Source organism: Phyllobates terribilis, unplaced genomic scaffold (genome assembly GCF_046119375.1).
Source record: "Phyllobates terribilis strain yellow unplaced genomic scaffold, ASM4611937v1 Scaffold_1__5_contigs__length_1240528914, whole genome shotgun sequence".
NCBI classification, from domain to species: domain Eukaryota; kingdom Metazoa; phylum Chordata; class Amphibia; order Anura; family Dendrobatidae; genus Phyllobates; species Phyllobates terribilis.
Window position 1 is genome coordinate 1,003,231,627 of NW_027362761.1, and position 20,067 is coordinate 1,003,251,693.

The following is a 20,067-nucleotide window of genomic DNA, read 5'->3' on the forward strand; positions in this document are numbered from 1 at the left end:
AAATGCATCGAAAAGAAAAAATAATCACAATGTAAAACTTTGTAAAGTTCTTATAGCTTTAATGTAATTTAAAAAAAAAAAAAAAAAAGAGGGTGCATTACTTAAGTTTTGGGGGTATAGCTCAGTGGCAGAGCATTTGATTGCAGATCGTAAGGTCCTTGGTTCAACTCCGAGTGTCCCCTGAAGATAAATCTTTTTAAACCAAATAATTCTAGCTTTATTACTTGTTTATCCATTAAAACATTTTAGGCATATAACGTTGAATGCATATTGATGTGCTTTCTTCATATGAAATCTATTTAAAAAATCAGCCAAAAGGTCGAAAAACGTTGTCTGAAAAAGTCAATGTAAAAAATCTATAAGATGATACTTTTAGCACTTTGGAAGACTCTAAAACTAAGAATTGACTTGTAAAATAAAAATTCCTGATTATTTGTCTGTACTTTTTGAATTCATTAAAGATTTTTAAAGAAGAAAAATGCATTGGAAAGAAAAAATAATCACAATGTAAAACTTTGTAAAGTTCTTATAGCTTTAATGTAATTTAAAAAAAAAAAAAAGAGTGTGCATTACTTAAGTTTTGGGGGTATAACTCAGTGGCAGAGCATTTGACTGCAGATCAAGAGGTCCTTGGTTCAACTCCGAGTGCGCCCTGAAGATAAATCTTTTTAAACCAAATAATTCTAGCTTTATTACTTGTTTATCCATTAAAACATTTTAGGCATATAACGTTGAATGCTTATTGATGTGCTTTCTTCATATGAAATCTATTTAAAAAATCAGCCAAAAGGTCGAAAAACGTTGTCTGTAAAAAGTCAATGTAAAAAATCTATAAGATGATACTTTTAGCACTTTGGAAGACTCTAAAACTAAGAATTGACTTGTAAAATAAAAATTCCTGATTATTTGTCTGTACTTTTTGAATTCATTAAAGATTTTTACAGAAGAAAAATGCATCGGAAAGAAAAAATAATCACAATGTAAAACTTTGTAAAGTTCTTATAGCTTTAATGTAATTTAAAAAAAAAAAAAAAAAAGAGGGTGCATTACTTAAGTTTTGGGGGTATAGCTCAGTGGCAGAGCATTTGACTGCAGATCAAAAGGTCCTTGGTTCAACTCCGAGTGCCCCCTGAAGATAAATCTTTTTAAACCAAATAATTCTAGCTTTATTACTTGTTTATCCATTAAAACATTTTAGGCATATAACGTTGAATGCATATTGATGTGCTTTCTTCATATGAAATCTATTTAAAAAATCAGCCAAAAGGTCGAAAAACGTTGTCTGAAAAAGTCAATGTAAAAAATCTATAAGATGATACTTTTAGCACTTTAGAAGACTCTAAAACTAAGAATTGACTTGTAAAATAAAAATTCCTGATTATTTTTCTGTACTTTTTGAATTCATTAAAGATTTTTAAAGAAGAAAAATGCATTGGAAAGAAAAAATAATCACAATGTAAAACTTTGTAAAGTTCTTATAGCTTTAATGTAATTTAAAAAAAAAAAAAGAGTGTGCATTACTTAAGTTTTGGGGGTATAGCTCAGTGGCAGAGCATTTGACTGCAGATCAAGAGGTCCTTGGTTTAACTTCGAGTGCGCCCTGAAGATAAATCTTTTTAAACCAAATAATTCTAGCTTTATTACTTGTTTATCCATTAAAACATTTTAGGCATATAACGTTGAATGCTTATTGATGTGCTTTCTTCCTATGAAATCTATTTAAAAAATCAGCCAAAAGGTCGAAAAACGTTGTCTGCAAAAAGTCAATGTAAAAAATCTATAAGATGATACTTTTAGCACTTTGGAAGACTCTAAAACTAAGAATTGACTTGTAAAATAAAAATTCCTGATTATTTGTCTGTACTTTTTGAATTCATTAAAGATTTTTAGAGAAGAAAAATGCATCGGAAAGAAAAAATAATCACAATGTAAAACTTTGTAAAGTTCTTATAGCTTTAATGTAATTTAAAAAAAAAAAAAAAAAGCGGGTGCATTTCTTAAGTTTTGGGGGTATAGCTCAGTGGCAGATCATTTGACTGCATATCAAGAGGTCCTTGGTTCAACTCCGAGTGCCCCATGAAGATATATCTTTTTAAACCAAATAATTCTAGCTTTATTACTTGTTTATCCATTAAAACATTTTAGGCATATAACGTTGAATGCATATTGATGTGCTTTCTTCATATGAAATCTATTTAAAAAATCAGCCAAAAGGTCGAAAAACGTTGTCTGAAAAAGTCAATGTAAAAAATCTATAAGATGATACTTTTAGCACTTTGGAAGACTCTAAAACTAAGAATTGACTTGTAAAATAAAAATTCCTGATTATTTGTCTGTACTTTTTGAATTCATTAAAGATTTTTAAAGAAGAAAAATGCATTGGAAAGAAAAAATAATCACAATGTAAAACTTTGTAAAGTTCTTATAGCTTTAATGTAATTTAAAAAAAAAAAAAAAAGAGTGTGCATTACTTAAGTTTTGGGGGTATAGCTCAGTGGCAGAGCATTTGACTGCAGATCAAAAGGTCCTTGGTTCAACTCCGAGTGCCCCCTGAAGATAAATCTTTTTAAACCAAATAATTCTAGCTTTATTACTTGTTTATCCATTAAAACATTTTAGGCATATAACGTTGAATGCATATTGATGTGCTTTCTTCATATGAAATCTATTTAAAAAATCAGCCAAAAGGTCGAAAAACGTTGTCTGAAAAAGTCAATGTAAAAAATCTATAAGATGATACTTTTAGCACTTTGGAAGACTCTAAAACTAAGAATTGACTTGTAAAATAAAAATTCCTGATTATTTGTCTGTACTTTTTGAATTCATTAAAGATTTTTAAAGAAGAAAAATGCATTGGAAAGAAAAAATAATCACAATGTAAAACTTTGTAAAGTTCTTATAGCTTTAATGTAATTTAAAAAAAAAAAAAAAAAAGAGTGTGCATTACTTAAGTTTTGGGGGTATAGCTCAGTGGCAGAGCATTTGACTGCAGATCAAGAGGTCCTTGGTACAACTCCGAGTGTGCCCTGAAGATAAATCTGTTTAAACCAAATAATTCTAGCTTTATTACTTGTTTATCCATTAAAACATTTTAGGCATATAACGTTGAATGCTTATTGATGTGCTTTCTTCATATGAAATCTATTTAAAAAATCAGCCAAAAGGTCGAAAAACGTTGTCTGTAAAAAGTCAATGTAAAAAATCTATAAGATGATACTTTTAGCACTTTGGAAGACTCTAAAACTAAGAATTGACTTGTAAAATAAAAATTCCTGATTATTTGTCTGTACTTTTTGAATTCATTAAAGATTTTTAGAGAAGAAAAGTGCATCGGAAAGAAAAAATAATCACAATGTAAAACTTTGTAAAGTTCTTATAGCTTTAATGTAATTTAAAAAAAAAAAAAAAAAGAGGGTGCATTACTTAAATTTTGGGGGTATAGCTCAGTGGCAGAGCATTTGACTGCAGATCAAAAGGTCCTTGGTTCAACTCCGAGTGCCCCCTGAAGATAAATCTTTTTAAACCAAATAATTCTAGCTTTATTACTTGTTTATCCATTAAAACATTTTAGGCATATAACGTTGAATGCATATTGATGTGCTTTCTTCATATGAAATCTATTTAAAAAATCAGCCAAAAGGTCGAAAAACGTCTGTAAAAAGTCAATGTAAAAAATCTATAAGATGATACTTTTAGCACTTTGGAAGACTCTAAAACTAAGAATTGACTTGTAAATTAAAAATTCCTGATTATTTGTCTGTACTTTTTGAATTCATTAAAGATTTTTAGAGAAGAAAAATGCAACGGAAAGAAAAAATAATCACAATGTAAAGCTTGGTAAAGTTCTTATAGCTTTAATGTAATTTAAAAAAAAAAAAAAGTGAGCATTACTTAAGTTTTGGGGGTATATCTCAGTGGCAGAGCATTTAACTGCAGATTAAGAGGTCCTTGGTTCAACTCCGAGTGCCCACTGAAGATAAATCTTTTTAAACCAAATATTTCTTGCTTTATTACTTGTTTATCCATTAAAACATTTTAGGCATATAACGTTGAATGCATATTGATGTGCTTTCTTCATATGAAATCTATTTAAAAAATCAGCCAAAAGGTCGAAAAACGTTGTCTGTGAAAAGTCAATGTTAAAAATCTATAAGATGATACTTTTAGCACTTTGGAAGACTCTAAAACTAAGAATTGACTTGTAAAATAAAAATTCCTGATTATTTGTCTGTACTTTTTGAATTCATTAAAGATTTTTAGAGAAGAAAAATGCATCGGAAAGAAAAAATAATCACAATGTAAAGCTTTGTAAAGTTCTTATAGCTTTAATGTAATTTAAAAAAAAAAAAAAAAGAGTGTGCATTACTTAAGTTTTGGGGGTATAGCTCAGTGGCAGAGCATTTGACTGCAGATCAAGAAGTCCTTGGTTCAACTCCAAGTGCACCCTGACGATAAATCTTTTTAAACCAAATAATTCTAGCTTTATTACTTGTTTATCCATTAAAACATTTTAGGCATATAACGTTGAATGCATATTGATGTGCTTTCTTCATATGAAATCTATTTAAAAAATCAGCCAAAAGGTCGAAAAACGTTGTCTGTAAAAAGTCAATGTAAAAAATCTATAAGATGATACTTTTAGCACTTTGGAAGACTCTAAGACTAAGAATTGACTTGTAAAATAAAAATTCCTGATTATTTGTCTGTACTTTTTGATTTCATTAAAGATTTTTAGAGAAGAAAAATGCATCGGAAAGAAAAAATAATCACAATGTAAAACTTTGTAAAGTTCTTATAGCTTTAATGTAATTTAAAAAAAAAAAAAAAAAAGAGTGTGCATTACTTAAGTTTTGGGGGTATAGCTCAGTGGTAGAGCATTTGACTGTAGATCAACAAGTCCTTGGTTCAACTCCAAGTGCACCCTGAAGATAAATCTTTTTAAACCAAATAATTCTAGCTTTATTACTTGTTTATCCATTAAAACATTTTAGGCATATAACGTTGAATGCATATTGATGTGCTTTCTTCATATGAAATCTATTTAAAAAATCAGCCAAAAGGTCGAAAAACGTTGTCTGTAAAAAGTCAATGTAAAAAATCTATAAGATGATACTTTTAGCACTTTGGAAGACTCTAAGACTAAGAATTGACTTGTAAAATAAAAATTCCTGATTATTTGTCTGTACTTTTTGATTTCATTAAAGATTTTTAGAGAAGAAAAATGCATCGGAAAGAAAAAATAATCACAATGTAAAACTTTGTAAAGTTCTTATAGCTTTAATGTAATTTAAAAAAAAAAAAAAAAAGAGTGTGCATTGCTTAAGTTTTGGGGGTATAGCTCAGTGGTAGAGCATTTGACTGCAGATCAACAAGTCCTTGGTTCAACTCCAAGTGCACCCTGAAGATAAATCTTTTTAAACCAAATAATTCTAGCTTTATTACTTGTTTATCCATTAAAACATTTTAGGCATATAACGTTGAATACATATTGATGTGCTTTCTTCATATGAAATCTATTTAAAAAATCAGCCAAAAGGTCGAAAAACGTTGTCTGTAAAAAGTCAATGTAAAAAATCTATAAGATGATACTTTTAGCACTTTGGAAGACTCTAAAACTAAGAATTGACTTGTAAAATAAAAATTCCTGATTATTTGTCTGTACTTTTTGAATTCATTAAAGATTTTTAGAGAAGAAAAATGCATCGGAAAGAAAAAATAATCACAATGTAAAACTTTGTAAAGTTCTTATAGCTTTAATGTAATTTAAAAAAAAAAAAAAAAAGAGGGTGCATTACTTAAATTTTGGGGGTATAGCTCAGTGGCAGAGCATTTGACTGCAGATCAAAAGGTCCTTGGTTCAACTCCGAGTGCCCCCTGAAGATAAATCTTTTTAAACCAAATAATTCTAGCTTTATTACTTGTTTATCCATTAAAACATTTTAGGCATATAACGTTGAATGCATATTGATGTGCTTTCTTCATATGAAATCTATTTAAAAAATCAGCCAAAAGGTCGAAAAACGTCTGTAAAAAGTCAATGTAAAAAATCTATAAGATGATACTTTTAGCACTTTGGAAGACTCTAAAACTAAGAATTGACTTGTAAAATAAAAATTCCTGATTATTTGTCTGTACTTTTTGAATTCATTAAAGATTTTTAGAGAAGAAAAATGCAACGGAAAGAAAAAATAATCACAATGTAAAGCTTGGTAAAGTTCTTATAGCTTTAATGTAATTTAAAAAAAAAAAAAGTAAGCATTACTTAAGTTTTGGGGGTATATCTCAGTGGCAGAGCATTTAACTGCAGATTAAGAGGTCCTTGGTTCAACTCCGAGTGCCCACTGAAGATAAATCTTTTTAAACCAAATATTTCTTGCTTTATTACTTGTTTATCCATTAAAACATTTTAGGCATATAACGTTGAATGCATATTGATGTGCTTTCTTCATATGAAATCTATTTAAAAAATCAGCCAAAAGGTCGAAAAACGTTGTCTGTGAAAAGTCAATGTTAAAAATCTATAAGATGATACTTTTAGCACTTTGGAAGACTCTAAAACTAAGAATTGACTTGTAAAATAAAAATTCCTGATTATTTGTCTGTACTTTTTGAATTCATTAAAGATTTTTAGAGAAGAAAAATGCATCGGAAAGAAAAAATAATCACAATGTAAAGCTTTGTAAAGTTCTTATAGCTTTAATGTAATTTAAAAAAAAAAAAAAAAGAGTGTGCATTACTTAAGTTTTGGGGGTATAGCTCAGTGGCAGAGCATTTGACTGCAGATCAAGAAGTCCTTGGTTCAACTCCAAGTGCACCCTGACGATAAATCTTTTTAAACCAAATAATTCTAGCTTTATTACTTGTTTATCCATTAAAACATTTTAGGCATATAACGTTGAATGCATATTGATGTGCTTTCTTCATATGAAATCTATTTAAAAAATCAGCCAAAAGGTCGAAAAACGTTGTCTGTAAAAAGTCAATGTAAAAAATCTATAAGATGATACTTTTAGCACTTTGGAAGACTCTAAGACTAAGAATTGACTTGTAAAATAAAAATTCCTGATTATTTGTCTGTACTTTTTGATTTCATTAAAGATTTTTAGAGAAGAAAAATGCATCGGAAAGAAAAAATAATCACAATGTAAAACTTTGTAAAGTTCTTATAGCTTTAATGTAATTAAAAAAAAAAAAAAAAAAAGAGTGTGCATTACTTAAGTTTTGGGGGTATAGCTCAGTGGTAGAGCATTTGACTGCAGATCAACAAGTCCTTGGTTCAACTCCAAGTGCACCCTGAAGATAAATCTTTTTAAACCAAATAATTCTAGCTTTATTACTTGTTTATCCATTAAAACATTTTAGGCATATAACGTTGAATGCATATTGATGTGCTTTCTTCATATGAAATCTATTTAAAAAATCAGCCAAAAGGTCGAAAAACGTTGTCTGTAAAAAGTCAATGTAAAAAATCTATAAGATGATACTTTTAGCAATTTGGAAGACTCTAAAACTAAGAATTGACTTGTAAAATAAAAATTCCTAATTATTTGTCTGTAATTTTTGAATTCATTAAAGATTTTTAGAGAAGAAAAATGCATCGGAAAGAAAAAATAATCACAATGTAAAGCTTTGTAAAGTTCTTATAGCTTTAATGTAATTTAAAAAAAAAAAAAAAAAGAGTGTGCATTACTTAAGTTTTGGGGGTATATCTCAGTGGCAGAGCATTTGACTGCAGATTAAGAGGTCCTTGGTTCAACTCCGAATGCCCCCTGAAGATAAATCTTTTTAAACCAAATAATTCATGCTTTATTACTTGTTTATCCATCAAAACATTTTAGGCATATAACGTTGAATGCATATTGATGTGCTTTCTTCATATGAAATCTATTTAAAAAATCAGCCAAAAGGTCGAAAAACGTCTGTGAAAAGTCAATGTAAAAAATCTATAAGATGATACTTTTAGCACTTTGGAAGACTCTAAAACTAAGAATTGACTTGTAAAATAAAAATTCCTGATTATTTGTGTGTACTTTTTGAATTCATTAAAGATTTTTAGAGAAGAAAAATGCATCGGAAAGAAAAAATAATCACAATGTAAAACTTTGTAAAGTTCTTATAGCATTAATGTAATTTAAAAAAAAAAAAAAAAGAGTGTGCATTATTTAAGTTTTGGGGGTATAGCTCAGTGGCAGAGCATTTGACTGCAGATCAACAAGTCCTTGGTTCAACTCCAAGTGCACCCTGAAGATAAATCTTTTTAAACCAAATAATTCTAGCTTTATTACTTGTTTATCCATTAAAACATTTTAGGCATATAACGTTGAATGCATATTGATGTGCTTTCTTCATATGAAATCTATTTAAAAAATCAGCCAAAAGGTCGAAAAACGTTGTCTGAAAAAGTCAATGTAAAAAATCTATAAGATGATACTTTTAGCACTTTAGAAGACTCTAAAACTAAGAATTGACTTGTAAAATAAAAATTCCTGATTATTTTTCTGTACTTTTTGAATTCATTAAAGATTTTTAAAGAAGAAAAATGCATTGGAAAGAAAAAATAATCACAATGTAAAACTTTGTAAAGTTCTTATAGCTTTAATGTAATTTAAAAAAAAAAAAAGAGTGTGCATTACTTAAGTTTTGGGGGTATAGCTCAGTGGCAGAGCATTTGAGTGCAGATCAAGAGGTCCTTGGTTTAACTCCGAGTGCGCCCTGAAGATAAATCTTTTTAAACCAAATAATTCTAGCTTTATTACTTGTTTATCCATTAAAACATTTTAGGCATATAACGTTGAATGCTTATTGATGTGCTTTCTTCCTATGAAATCTATTTAAAAAATCAGCCAAAAGGTCGAAAAACGTTGTCTGCAAAAAGTCAATGTAAAAAATCTATAAGATGATACTTTTAGCACTTTGGAAGACTCTAAAACTAAGAATTGACTTGTAAAATAAAAATTCCTGATTATTTGTCTGTACTTTTTGAATTCATTAAAGATTTTTAGAGAAGAAAAATGCATCGGAAAGAAAAAATAATCACAATGTAAAACTTTGTAAAGTTCTTATAGCTTTAATGTAATTTAAAAAAAAAAAAAAAAAGCGGGTGCATTTCTTAAGTTTTGGGGGTATAGCTCAGTGGCAGATCATTTGACTGCATATCAAGAGGTCCTTGGTTCAACTCCGAGTGCCCCATGAAGATATATCTTTTTAAACCAAATAATTCTAGCTTTATTACTTGTTTATCCATTAAAACATTTTAGGCATATAACGTTGAATGCATATTGATGTGCTTTCTTCATATGAAATCTATTTAAAAAATCAGCCAAAAGGTCGAAAAACGTTGTCTGAAAAAGTCAATGTAAAAAATCTATAAGATGATACTTTTAGCACTTTGGAAGACTCTAAAACTAAGAATTGACTTGTAAAATAAAAATTCCTGATTATTTGTCTGTACTTTTTGAATTCATTAAAGATTTTTAAAGAAGAAAAATGCATTGGAAAGAAAACATAATCACAATGTAAAACTTTGTAAAGTTCTTATAGCTTTAATGTAATTTAAAAAAAAAAAAAAAAGAGTGTGCATTACTTAAGTTTTGGGGGTATAGCTCAGTGGCAGAGCATTTGACTGCAGATCAAAAGGTCCTTGGTTCAACTCCGAGTGCCCCCTGAAGATAAATCTTTTTAAACCAAATAATTCTAGCTTTATTACTTGTTTATCCATTAAAACATTTTAGGCATATAACGTTGAATGCATATTGATGTGCTTTCTTCATATGAAATCTATTTAAAAAATCAGCCAAAAGGTCGAAAAACGTTGTCTGAAAAAGTCAATGTAAAAAATCTATAAGATGATACTTTTAGCACTTTGGAAGACTCTAAAACTAAGAATTGACTTGTAAAATAAAAATTCCTGATTATTTGTCTGTACTTTTTGAATTCATTAAAGATTTTTAAAGAAGAAAAATGCATTGGAAAGAAAAAATAATCACAATGTAAAACTTTGTAAAGTTCTTATAGCTTTAATGTAATTTAAAAAAAAAAAAAAAAAGAGTGTGCATTACTTAAGTTTTGGGGGTATAGCTCAGTGGCAGAGCATTTGACTGCAGATCAAGAGGTCCTTGGTACAACTCCGAGTGTGCCCTGAAGATAAATCTGTTTAAACCAAATAATTCTAGCTTTATTACTTGTTTATCCATTAAAACATTTTAGGCATATAACGTTGAATGCTTATTGATGTGCTTTCTTCATATGAAATCTATTTAAAAAATCAGCCAAAAGGTCGAAAAACGTTGTCTGTAAAAAGTCAATGTAAAAAATCTATAAGATGATACTTTTAGCACTTTGGAAGACTCTAAAACTAAGAATTGACTTGTAAAATAAAAATTCCTGATTATTTGTCTGTACTTTTTGAATTCATTAAAGATTTTTAGAGAAGAAAAGTGCATCGGAAAGAAAAAATAATCACAATGTAAAACTTTGTAAAGTTCTTATAGCTTTAATGTAATTTAAAAAAAAAAAAAAAAAGAGGGTGCATTACTTAAATTTTGGGGGTATAGCTCAGTGGCAGAGCATTTGACTGCAGATCAAAAGGTCCTTGGTTCAACTCCGAGTGCCCCCTGAAGATAAATCTTTTTAAACCAAATAATTCTAGCTTTATTACTTGTTTATCCATTAAAACATTTTAGGCATATAACGTTGAATGCATATTGATGTGCTTTCTTCATATGAAATCTATTTAAAAAATCAGCCAAAAGGTCGAAAAACGTCTGTAAAAAGTCAATGTAAAAAATCTATAAGATGATACTTTTAGCACTTTGGAAGACTCTAAAACTAAGAATTGACTTGTAAATTAAAAATTCCTGATTATTTGTCTGTACTTTTTGAATTCATTAAAGATTTTTAGAGAAGAAAAATGCAACGGAAAGAAAAAATAATCACAATGTAAAGCTTGGTAAAGTTCTTATAGCTTTAATGTAATTTAAAAAAAAAAAAAAGTGAGCATTACTTAAGTTTTGGGGGTATATCTCAGTGGCAGAGCATTTAACTGCAGATTAAGAGGTCCTTGGTTCAACTCCGAGTGCCCACTGAAGATAAATCTTTTTAAACCAAATATTTCTTGCTTTATTACTTGTTTATCCATTAAAACATTTTAGGCATATAACGTTGAATGCATATTGATGTGCTTTCTTCATATGAAATCTATTTAAAAAATCAGCCAAAAGGTCGAAAAACGTTGTCTGTGAAAAGTCAATGTTAAAAATCTATAAGATGATACTTTTAGCACTTTGGAAGACTCTAAAACTAAGAATTGACTTGTAAAATAAAAATTCCTGATTATTTGTCTGTACTTTTTGAATTCATTAAAGATTTTTAGAGAAGAAAAATGCATCGGAAAGAAAAAATAATCACAATGTAAAGCTTTGTAAAGTTCTTATAGCTTTAATGTAATTTAAAAAAAAAAAAAAAAGAGTGTGCATTACTTAAGTTTTGGGGGTATAGCTCAGTGGCAGAGCATTTGACTGCAGATCAAGAAGTCCTTGGTTCAACTCCAAGTGCACCCTGACGATAAATCTTTTTAAACCAAATAATTCTAGCTTTATTACTTGTTTATCCATTAAAACATTTTAGGCATATAACGTTGAATGCATATTGATGTGCTTTCTTCATATGAAATCTATTTAAAAAATCAGCCAAAAGGTCGAAAAACGTTGTCTGTAAAAAGTCAATGTAAAAAATCTATAAGATGATACTTTTAGCACTTTGGAAGACTCTAAGACTAAGAATTGACTTGTAAAATAAAAATTCCTGATTATTTGTCTGTACTTTTTGATTTCATTAAAGATTTTTAGAGAAGAAAAATGCATCGGAAAGAAAAAATAATCACAATGTAAAACTTTGTAAAGTTCTTATAGCTTTAATGTAATTTAAAAAAAAAAAAAAAAAAGAGTGTGCATTACTTAAGTTTTGGGGGTATAGCTCAGTGGTAGAGCATTTGACTGTAGATCAACAAGTCCTTGGCTCAACTCCAAGTGCACCCTGAAGATAAATCTTTTTAAACCAAATAATTCTAGCTTTATTACTTGTTTATCCATTAAAACATTTTAGGCATATAACGTTGAATGCATATTGATGTGCTTTCTTCATATGAAATCTATTTAAAAAATCAGCCAAAAGGTCGAAAAACGTTGTCTGTAAAAAGTCAATGTAAAAAATCTATAAGATGATACTTTTAGCACTTTGGAAGACTCTAAGACTAAGAATTGACTTGTAAAATAAAAATTCCTGATTATTTGTCTGTACTTTTTGATTTCATTAAAGATTTTTAGAGAAGAAAAATGCATCGGAAAGAAAAAATAATCACAATGTAAAACTTTGTAAAGTTCTTATAGCTTTAATGTAATTTAAAAAAAAAAAAAAAAGAGTGTGCATTGCTTAAGTTTTGGGGGTATAGCTCAGTGGTAGAGCATTTGACTGCAGATCAACAAGTCCTTGGTTCAACTCCAAGTGCACCCTGAAGATAAATCTTTTTAAACCAAATAATTCTAGCTTTATTACTTGTTTATCCATTAAAACATTTTAGGCATATAACGTTGAATGCATATTGATGTGCTTTCTTCATATGAAATCTATTTAAAAAATCAGCCAAAAGGTCGAAAAACGTTGTCTGTAAAAAGTCAATGTAAAAAATCTATAAGATGATACTTTTAGCACTTTGGAAGACTCTAAAACTAAGAATTGACTTGTAAAATAAAAATTCCTGATTATTTGTCTGTACTTTTTGAATTCATTAAAGATTTTTAGAGAAGAAAAATGCATCGGAAAGAAAAAATAATCACAATGTAAAACTTTGTAAAGTTCTTATAGCTTTAATGTAATTTAAAAAAAAAAAAAAAAAAGAGGGTGCATTACTTAAATTTTGGGGGTATAGCTCAGTGGCAGAGCATTTGACTGCAGATCAAAAGGTCCTTGGTTCAACTCCGAGTGCCCCCTGAAGATAAATCTTTTTAAACCAAATAATTCTAGCTTTATTACTTGTTTATCCATTAAAACATTTTAGGCATATAACGTTGAATGCATATTGATGTGCTTTCTTCATATGAAATCTATTTAAAAAATCAGCCAAAAGGTCGAAAAACGTCTGTAAAAAGTCAATTTAAAAAATCTATAAGATGATACTTTTAGCACTTTGGAAGACTCTAAAACTAAGAATTGACTTGTAAAATAAAAATTCCTGATTATTTGTCTGTACTTTTTGAATTCATTAAAGATTTTTAGAGAAGAAAAATGCAACGGAAAGAAAAAATAATCACAATGTAAAGCTTGGTAAAGTTCTTATAGCTTTAATGTAATTTAAAAAAAAAAAAAGTAAGCATTACTTAAGTTTTGGGGGTATATCTCAGTGGCAGAGCATTTAACTGCAGATTAAGAGGTCCTTGGTTCAACTCCGAGTGCCCACTGATGATAAATCTTTTTAAACCAAATATTTCTTGCTTTATTACTTGTTTATCCATTAAAACATTTTAGGCATATAACGTTGAATGCATATTGATGTGCTTTCTTCATATGAAATCTATTTAAAAAATCAGCCAAAAGGTCGAAAAACGTTGTCTGTGAAAAGTCAATGTTAAAAATCTATAAGATGATACTTTTAGCACTTTGGAAGACTCTAAAACTAAGAATTGACTTGTAAAATAAAAATTCCTGATTATTTGTCTGTACTTTTTGAATTCATTAAAGATTTTTAGAGAAGAAAAATGCATCGGAAAGAAAAAATAATCACAATGTAAAGCTTTGTAAAGTTCTTATAGCTTTAATGTAATTTAAAAAAAAAAAAAAAAGAGTGTGCATTACTTAAGTTTTGGGGGTATAGCTCAGTGGCAGAGCATTTGACTGCAGATCAAGAAGTCCTTGGTTCAACTCCAAGTGCACCCTGACGATAAATCTTTTTAAACCAAATAATTCTAGCTTTATTACTTGTTTATCCATTAAAACATTTTAGGCATATAACGTTGAATGCATATTGATGTGCTTTCTTCATATGAAATCTATTTAAAAAATCAGCCAAAAGGTCGAAAAACGTTGTCTGTAAAAAGTCAATGTAAAAAATCTATAAGATGATACTTTTAGCACTTTGGAAGACTCTAAGACTAAGAATTGACTTGTAAAATAAAAATTCCTGATTATTTGTCTGTACTTTTTGATTTCATTAAAGATTTTTAGAGAAGAAAAATGCATCGGAAAGAAAAAATAATCACAATGTAAAACTTTGTAAAGTTCTTATAGCTTTAATGTAATTAAAAAAAAAAAAAAAAAAAGAGTGTGCATTACTTAAGTTTTGGGGGTATAGCTCAGTGGTAGAGCATTTGACTGCAGATCAACAAGTCCTTGGTTCAACTCCAAGTGCACCCTGAAGATAAATCTTTTTAAACCAAATAATTCTAGCTTTATTACTTGTTTATCCATTAAAACATTTTAGGCATATAACGTTGAATGCATATTGATGTGCTTTCTTCATATGAAATCTATTTAAAAAATCAGCCAAAAGGTCGAAAAACGTTGTCTGTAAAAAGTCAATGTAAAAAATCTATAAGATGATACTTTTAGCACTTTGGAAGACTCTAAAACTAAGAATTGACTTGTAAAATAAAAATTCCTAATTATTTGTCTGTAATTTTTGAATTCATTAAAGATTTTTAGAGAAGAAAAATGCATCGGAAAGAAAAAATAATCACAATGTAAAGCTTTGTAAAGTTCTTATAGCTTTAATGTAATTTAAAAAAAAAAAAAAAAAGAGTGTGCATTACTTAAGTTTTGGGGGTATATCTCAGTGGCAGAGCATTTGACTGCAGATTAAGAGGTCCTTGGTTCAACTCCGAATGCCCCCTGAAGATAAATCTTTTTAAACCAAATAATTCATGCTTTATTACTTGTTTATCCATCAAAACATTTTAGGCATATAACGTTGAATGCATATTGATGTGCTTTCTTCATATGAAATCTATTTAAAAAATCAGCCAAAAGGTCGAAAAACGTCTGTGAAAAGTCAATGTAAAAAATCTATAAGATGATACTTTTAGCACTTTGGAAGACTCTAAAACTAAGAATTGACTTGTAAAATAAAAATTCCTGATTATTTGTGTGTACTTTTTGAATTCATTAAAGATTTTTAGAGAAGAAAAATGCATCGGAAAGAAAAAATAATCACAATGTAAAACTTTGTAAAGTTCTTATAGCATTAATGTAATTTAAAAAAAAAAAAAAAAGAGTGTGCATTATTTAAGTTTTGGGGGTATAGCTCAGTGGTAGAGCATTTGACTGCAGATCAACAAGTCCTTGGTTCAACTCCAAGTGCACCCTGAAGATAAATCTTTTTAAACCAAATAATTCTAGCTTTATTACTTGTTTATCCATTAAAACATTTTAGGCATATAACGTTGAATGCATATTGATGTGCTTTCTTCATATGAAATCTATTTAAAAAATCAGCCAAAAGGTCGAAAAACGTTGTCTGTAAAAAGATAATGTAAAAAATCTATAAGATGATACTTTTAGCACTTTGGAACACTCTAAAACTAAGAATTGACTTGTAAAATAAAAATTACTGATTATTTGTCTGTACTTTTTGAATTCATTAAAGATTTTTAGAGAAGAAAAATGCATCGGAAAGAAAAAATAATCACAATGTAAAACTTTGTAAAGTTCTTATAGCTTTAATGTAATTTAAAAAAAAAAAAAAAAAAAAAGAGGGTGCATTACTTAAGTTTTGGGGGTATAGCTCAGTGGCAGAGCATTTGACTGCAGATCAAGAGGTCCTTGGTTCAACTCTGAGTGCCCCCTGAAGATAAATCTTTTTAAACCAAATAATTCTAGCTTTATTACTTGTTTATCCATTAAAACATTTTAGGCATATAACGTTGAATGCATATTGATGTGCTTTCTTCATATGAAATCTATTTAAAAAATCAGCCAAAAGGTCGAAAAACGTCTGTAAAAAGTCAATGTAAAAAATCTATAAGATGATACTTTTAGCACTTTGGAAGACTCTAAAACTAAGAATTGACTTGTAAAATAAAAATTCCTGATTATTTGTCTGTACTTTTTGAATTCATTAAAGATTTTTAGAGAAGAAAAATGCAACGGAAAGAAAAAATAATCACAATGTAAAGCTTGGTAAAGTTCTTATAGCTTTAATGTAATTTAAAAAAAAAATAAAAAGAGGGTGCATTACTTAAGTTTTGGGGGTATATCTCAGTGGCAGAGCATTTGACTGCAGATTAAGAGGTCCTTGGTTCAACTCCGAGTGCCCACTGAAGATAAATCTTTTTAAACCAAATATTTCTTGCTTTATTACTTGTTTATCCATTAAAACATTTTAGGCATATAACGTTGAATGCATATTGATGTGCTTTCTTCATATGAAATCTATTTAAAAAATCAGCCAAAAGGTCGAAAAACGTTGTCTGTGAAAAGTCAATGTTAAAAATCTATAAGATGATACTTTTAGCACTTTGGAAGACTCTAAAACTAAGAATTGACTTGAAAAATAAAAATTCCTGATTATTTGTCTGTACTTTTTGAATTCATTAAAGATTTTTAGAGAAGAAAAATGCATCGGAAAGAAAAAATAATCACAATGTAAAACTTTGTAAAGTTCTTATAGCTTTAATGTAATTTAAAAAAAGAGGGTGCATTACTTAAGTTTTGGGGGTATAGCTCAGTGGCAGAGCATTTGACTGCAGATCAAGAGGTCCTTGGTTCAACTCCAAGTGCCTCCTGAAAATAAATCTTTTTAAACCAAATAATTCTAGCTTTATTACTTGTTTATCCATTAAAACATTTTAGGCATATAACGTTGAATGCATATTGATGTGCTTTCTTCATATGAAATCTATTTAAAAAATCAGCTAAAAGGTCGAAAAACGTTGTCTGTAAAAAGTCAATGTAAAAAATCTATAAGATGATACTTTTAGCACTTTGGAAGACTCTAAAACTAAGAATTGACTTGTAAAATAAAAATTCCTGATTATTTGTCTGTACTTTTTGAATTCATTAAAGATCTTTAGAGAAGAAAAATGCATCGGAAAGCAAAAATAATCACAATGTAAAGCTTTGTAAAGTTCTTATAGCTTTAATGTAATTTAAAAAAAAAAAAATAGTGCGCATTACTTAAGTTTTGGGGGTATATCTCAGTGGCAGAGCATTTGACTGCAGATTAATAGGTCTTTGGTTCAACTCCGAGTGCCCCCTGAAGATAAATCTTTTTAAACAAAATAATTCTTGCTTTATTACTTGTTTATCCATTAAAACATTTTAGGCATATAACGTTGAATGCATATTGATGTGCTTTCTTCATATGAAATCTATTTAAAAAATCAGCCAAAAGGTCGAAAAACGTTGTCTGTAAAAAATCTATAATATGATACTTTTAGCACTTTGGAAGTCTCTAAAACTAAGAATTGACTTGTAAAATAAAAATTCCTGATTATTTGTCTGTACTTTTTGAATTCATTAAAGATTTTTAGAGAAGAAAAATGCATCGGAAAGAAAAAATAATCACAATGTAAAGCTTTGTAAAGTTCTTATAGCTTTAATGTAATTTAAAAAAAAAAAAAAAAAGAGTGTGCATTACTTAAGTTTTGGGGGTATATCTCAGTGGCAGAGCATATGACTGCAGATTAAGTGGTCCTTGGTTCAACTCCGAGTGCCCCCTGAAGATAAATCTTTTTAAACCAAATAATTCTTGCTTTATTACTTGTTTATCCATTAAAACATTTTAGGCATATAACGTTGAATGCATATTGATGTGCTTTCTTCATATGAAATCTATTTAAAAAATCAGCCAAAAGGTCGAAAAACGTTGTCTGTGAAAAGTCAATGTAAAAAATCTATAAGATGATACTTTTAGCACTTTGGAAGACTCTAAAACTAAGAATTGACTTGTAAAATAAAAATTCCTGATTACTCGTCTGTACTTTTTGAATTCATTAAAGATTTTTAGAGAAGAAAAATGCATCGAAAAGAAAAAATAATCACAATGTAAAGCTTTGTAAAGTTCTTATAGCTTTAATGTAATTTAAAAAAAAAAAAAAAAGAGTGTACATTACTTAAGTTTTGGGGGTATATCTCAGTGGCAGAGCATTTGACTGCAGATTAAGTGGTCCTTGGTTCAACTCCGAGTGCCCCCTGAATATATATCTTTTTAACCAAATAATTCTTGCTTTATTACTTGTTTATCCATTAAAACATTTTAGGCATATAATGTTGAATGCATATTGATGTGCTTTCTTCATATGAAATCTATTTAAAAAATCAGCCAAAAGGTCGAAAAACGTTGTCTGTAAAAAGTCAATGTAAAAAATCTATAAGATGATACTTTTAGCACTTTGGAAGATTCTAAAACTAAGAATTGACTTGTAAAATAAAAATTCCTGATTATTTGTCTGTACTTTTTGAATTCATTAAAGATTTTTAGAGAAGAAAAATGCATCGGAAAGAAAAAAAAATCACAATGTAAAACTTTGTAAAGCTCTTATAGCTTTAATGTAATTTAAAAAAAAAAGAGTGTGCATTACTTAAGCTTTTGGGGTATAGCTCAGTGGCAGAGCATTTGACTGCAGATCAAGAGGTCCTTGGTTCAACTCCGAGTGCCTCCGGAAGCTAATTCTTTTTAAACCAAATAATTCTAGCTTTATTACTTGTTTATCCATTAAAACATTTTAGGCATATAACGTTGAATGCATATTGATGTGCTTTCTTCATATGAAATCTATTTAAAAAATCAGCCAAAAGGTCGAAAAACGTTGTCTGTAAAAAGTCAATGTAAAAAATCTATAAGATGATACTTTTAGCACTTTGGAAGACTCTAAAACTAAGAATTGACTTGTAAAATAAAAATTCCTGATTATTTGTCTGTACCTTTTGAATTCATTAAAGATTTTTAGAGAAGAAAAATGCATCGGAAAGAAAAAATAATCACAATGTAAAACTTTGTAAAGTTCTTATAGCTTTAATGTAATTAAAAAAAAAAAAAAAGAGTGTGCATTACTTAAGTTTTGGGGGTATATCTCAGTGGCAGAGCATTTGACTGCAGACTAAGAGGTCCTTGGTTCAACTCCAAGTGCACCCTGAAGATAAACCTTTTTAAACCAAATAATTCTTGCTTTATTACTTGTTTACCCATTAAAACATTTTAGGCATATAACGTTGAATGCATATTGATGTGCTTTCTTCATATGAAATCTATTTAAAAAATCAGCCAAAAGGTCGAAAAACGTTGTCTGTGAAAAGTCAATGTAAAAAATCTATAAGATGATACTTTTAGCACTTTGGAAGACTCTAAAACTAAGAATTGACTTGTAAAATAAAAATTCCTGATTATTTGTCTGTACTTTTTGAATTCATTAAAGATTTTTAGAGAAGAAAAATGCATCGAAAAGAAAAAATAATCACAATGTAAAGCTTTGTAAAGTTCTTATAGCTTTAATGTAATTTAAAAAAAAAAAAAAAAGAGTGTACATTACTTAAGTTTTGGGGGTATATCTCAGTGGCAGAGCATTTGACTGCAGATTAAGTGGTCCTTGGTTCAACTCCGAGTGCCCCCTGAAGATAAATCTTTTTAAACCAAATAATTCTTGCTTTATTACTTGTTTATCCATTAAAACATTTTAGGCATATAATGTTGAATGCATATTGATGTGCTTTCTTCATATGAAATCTATTTAAAAAATCAGCCAAAAGGTCGAAAAACGTTGTCTGTGAAAAGTCAATGTAAAAAATCTATAAGATGATACTTTTAGCACTTTGGAAGACTCTAAAACTAAGAATTGACTTGTAAAATAAAAATTCCTGATTATTTGTCTGTACTTTTTGAATTCATTAAAGATTTTTAGAGAAGAAAAATGCATCGGAAAGAAAAAATAATCACAATGTAAAGCTTTGTAAAGTTCTTATAGCTTTAATGTAATTTAAAAAAAAAAAAAAAAGAGTGTGCATTACTTAAGTTTTGGGGGTATATCTCAGTGGCAGAGCATTTGACTGCAGATTAAGTGGTCCTTGGTTCAACTCCGAGTG

General features: G+C 28.7%; 9 non-coding genes across 9 annotated transcripts; all 9 read left to right on the plus strand.

Moving 5' to 3' along the window:
- Window positions 1-1,059: 1,059 nt before the first annotated feature.
- TRNAC-GCA (transfer RNA cysteine (anticodon GCA)) lies at window positions 1,060-1,131 on the plus strand. The gene has a single exon. It is a non-coding gene; the product is annotated as a tRNA-Cys (tRNA).
- Window positions 1,132-2,480: 1,349 nt separating this feature from the next.
- Window positions 2,481-2,552, plus strand: TRNAC-GCA (transfer RNA cysteine (anticodon GCA)). Its single transcript has one exon. It is a non-coding gene; the product is annotated as a tRNA-Cys (tRNA).
- An 880-nt stretch (window positions 2,553-3,432) lies between these two features.
- On the plus strand, window positions 3,433-3,504 carry TRNAC-GCA (transfer RNA cysteine (anticodon GCA)). Its single transcript has one exon. It is a non-coding gene; the product is annotated as a tRNA-Cys (tRNA).
- Window positions 3,505-4,852: 1,348 nt separating this feature from the next.
- On the plus strand, window positions 4,853-4,924 carry TRNAY-GUA (transfer RNA tyrosine (anticodon GUA)). The gene has a single exon. It is a non-coding gene; the product is annotated as a tRNA-Tyr (tRNA).
- Window positions 4,925-5,804: 880 nt separating this feature from the next.
- On the plus strand, window positions 5,805-5,876 carry TRNAC-GCA (transfer RNA cysteine (anticodon GCA)). The gene has a single exon. It is a non-coding gene; the product is annotated as a tRNA-Cys (tRNA).
- Window positions 5,877-9,592: 3,716 nt separating this feature from the next.
- On the plus strand, window positions 9,593-9,664 carry TRNAC-GCA (transfer RNA cysteine (anticodon GCA)). The gene has a single exon. It is a non-coding gene; the product is annotated as a tRNA-Cys (tRNA).
- Window positions 9,665-10,543: 879 nt separating this feature from the next.
- On the plus strand, window positions 10,544-10,615 carry TRNAC-GCA (transfer RNA cysteine (anticodon GCA)). Its single transcript has one exon. It is a non-coding gene; the product is annotated as a tRNA-Cys (tRNA).
- A 2,300-nt stretch (window positions 10,616-12,915) lies between these two features.
- Window positions 12,916-12,987, plus strand: TRNAC-GCA (transfer RNA cysteine (anticodon GCA)). Its single transcript has one exon. It is a non-coding gene; the product is annotated as a tRNA-Cys (tRNA).
- A 3,713-nt stretch (window positions 12,988-16,700) lies between these two features.
- TRNAC-GCA (transfer RNA cysteine (anticodon GCA)) lies at window positions 16,701-16,772 on the plus strand. Its single transcript has one exon. It is a non-coding gene; the product is annotated as a tRNA-Cys (tRNA).
- Window positions 16,773-20,067: the final 3,295 nt, after the last annotated feature.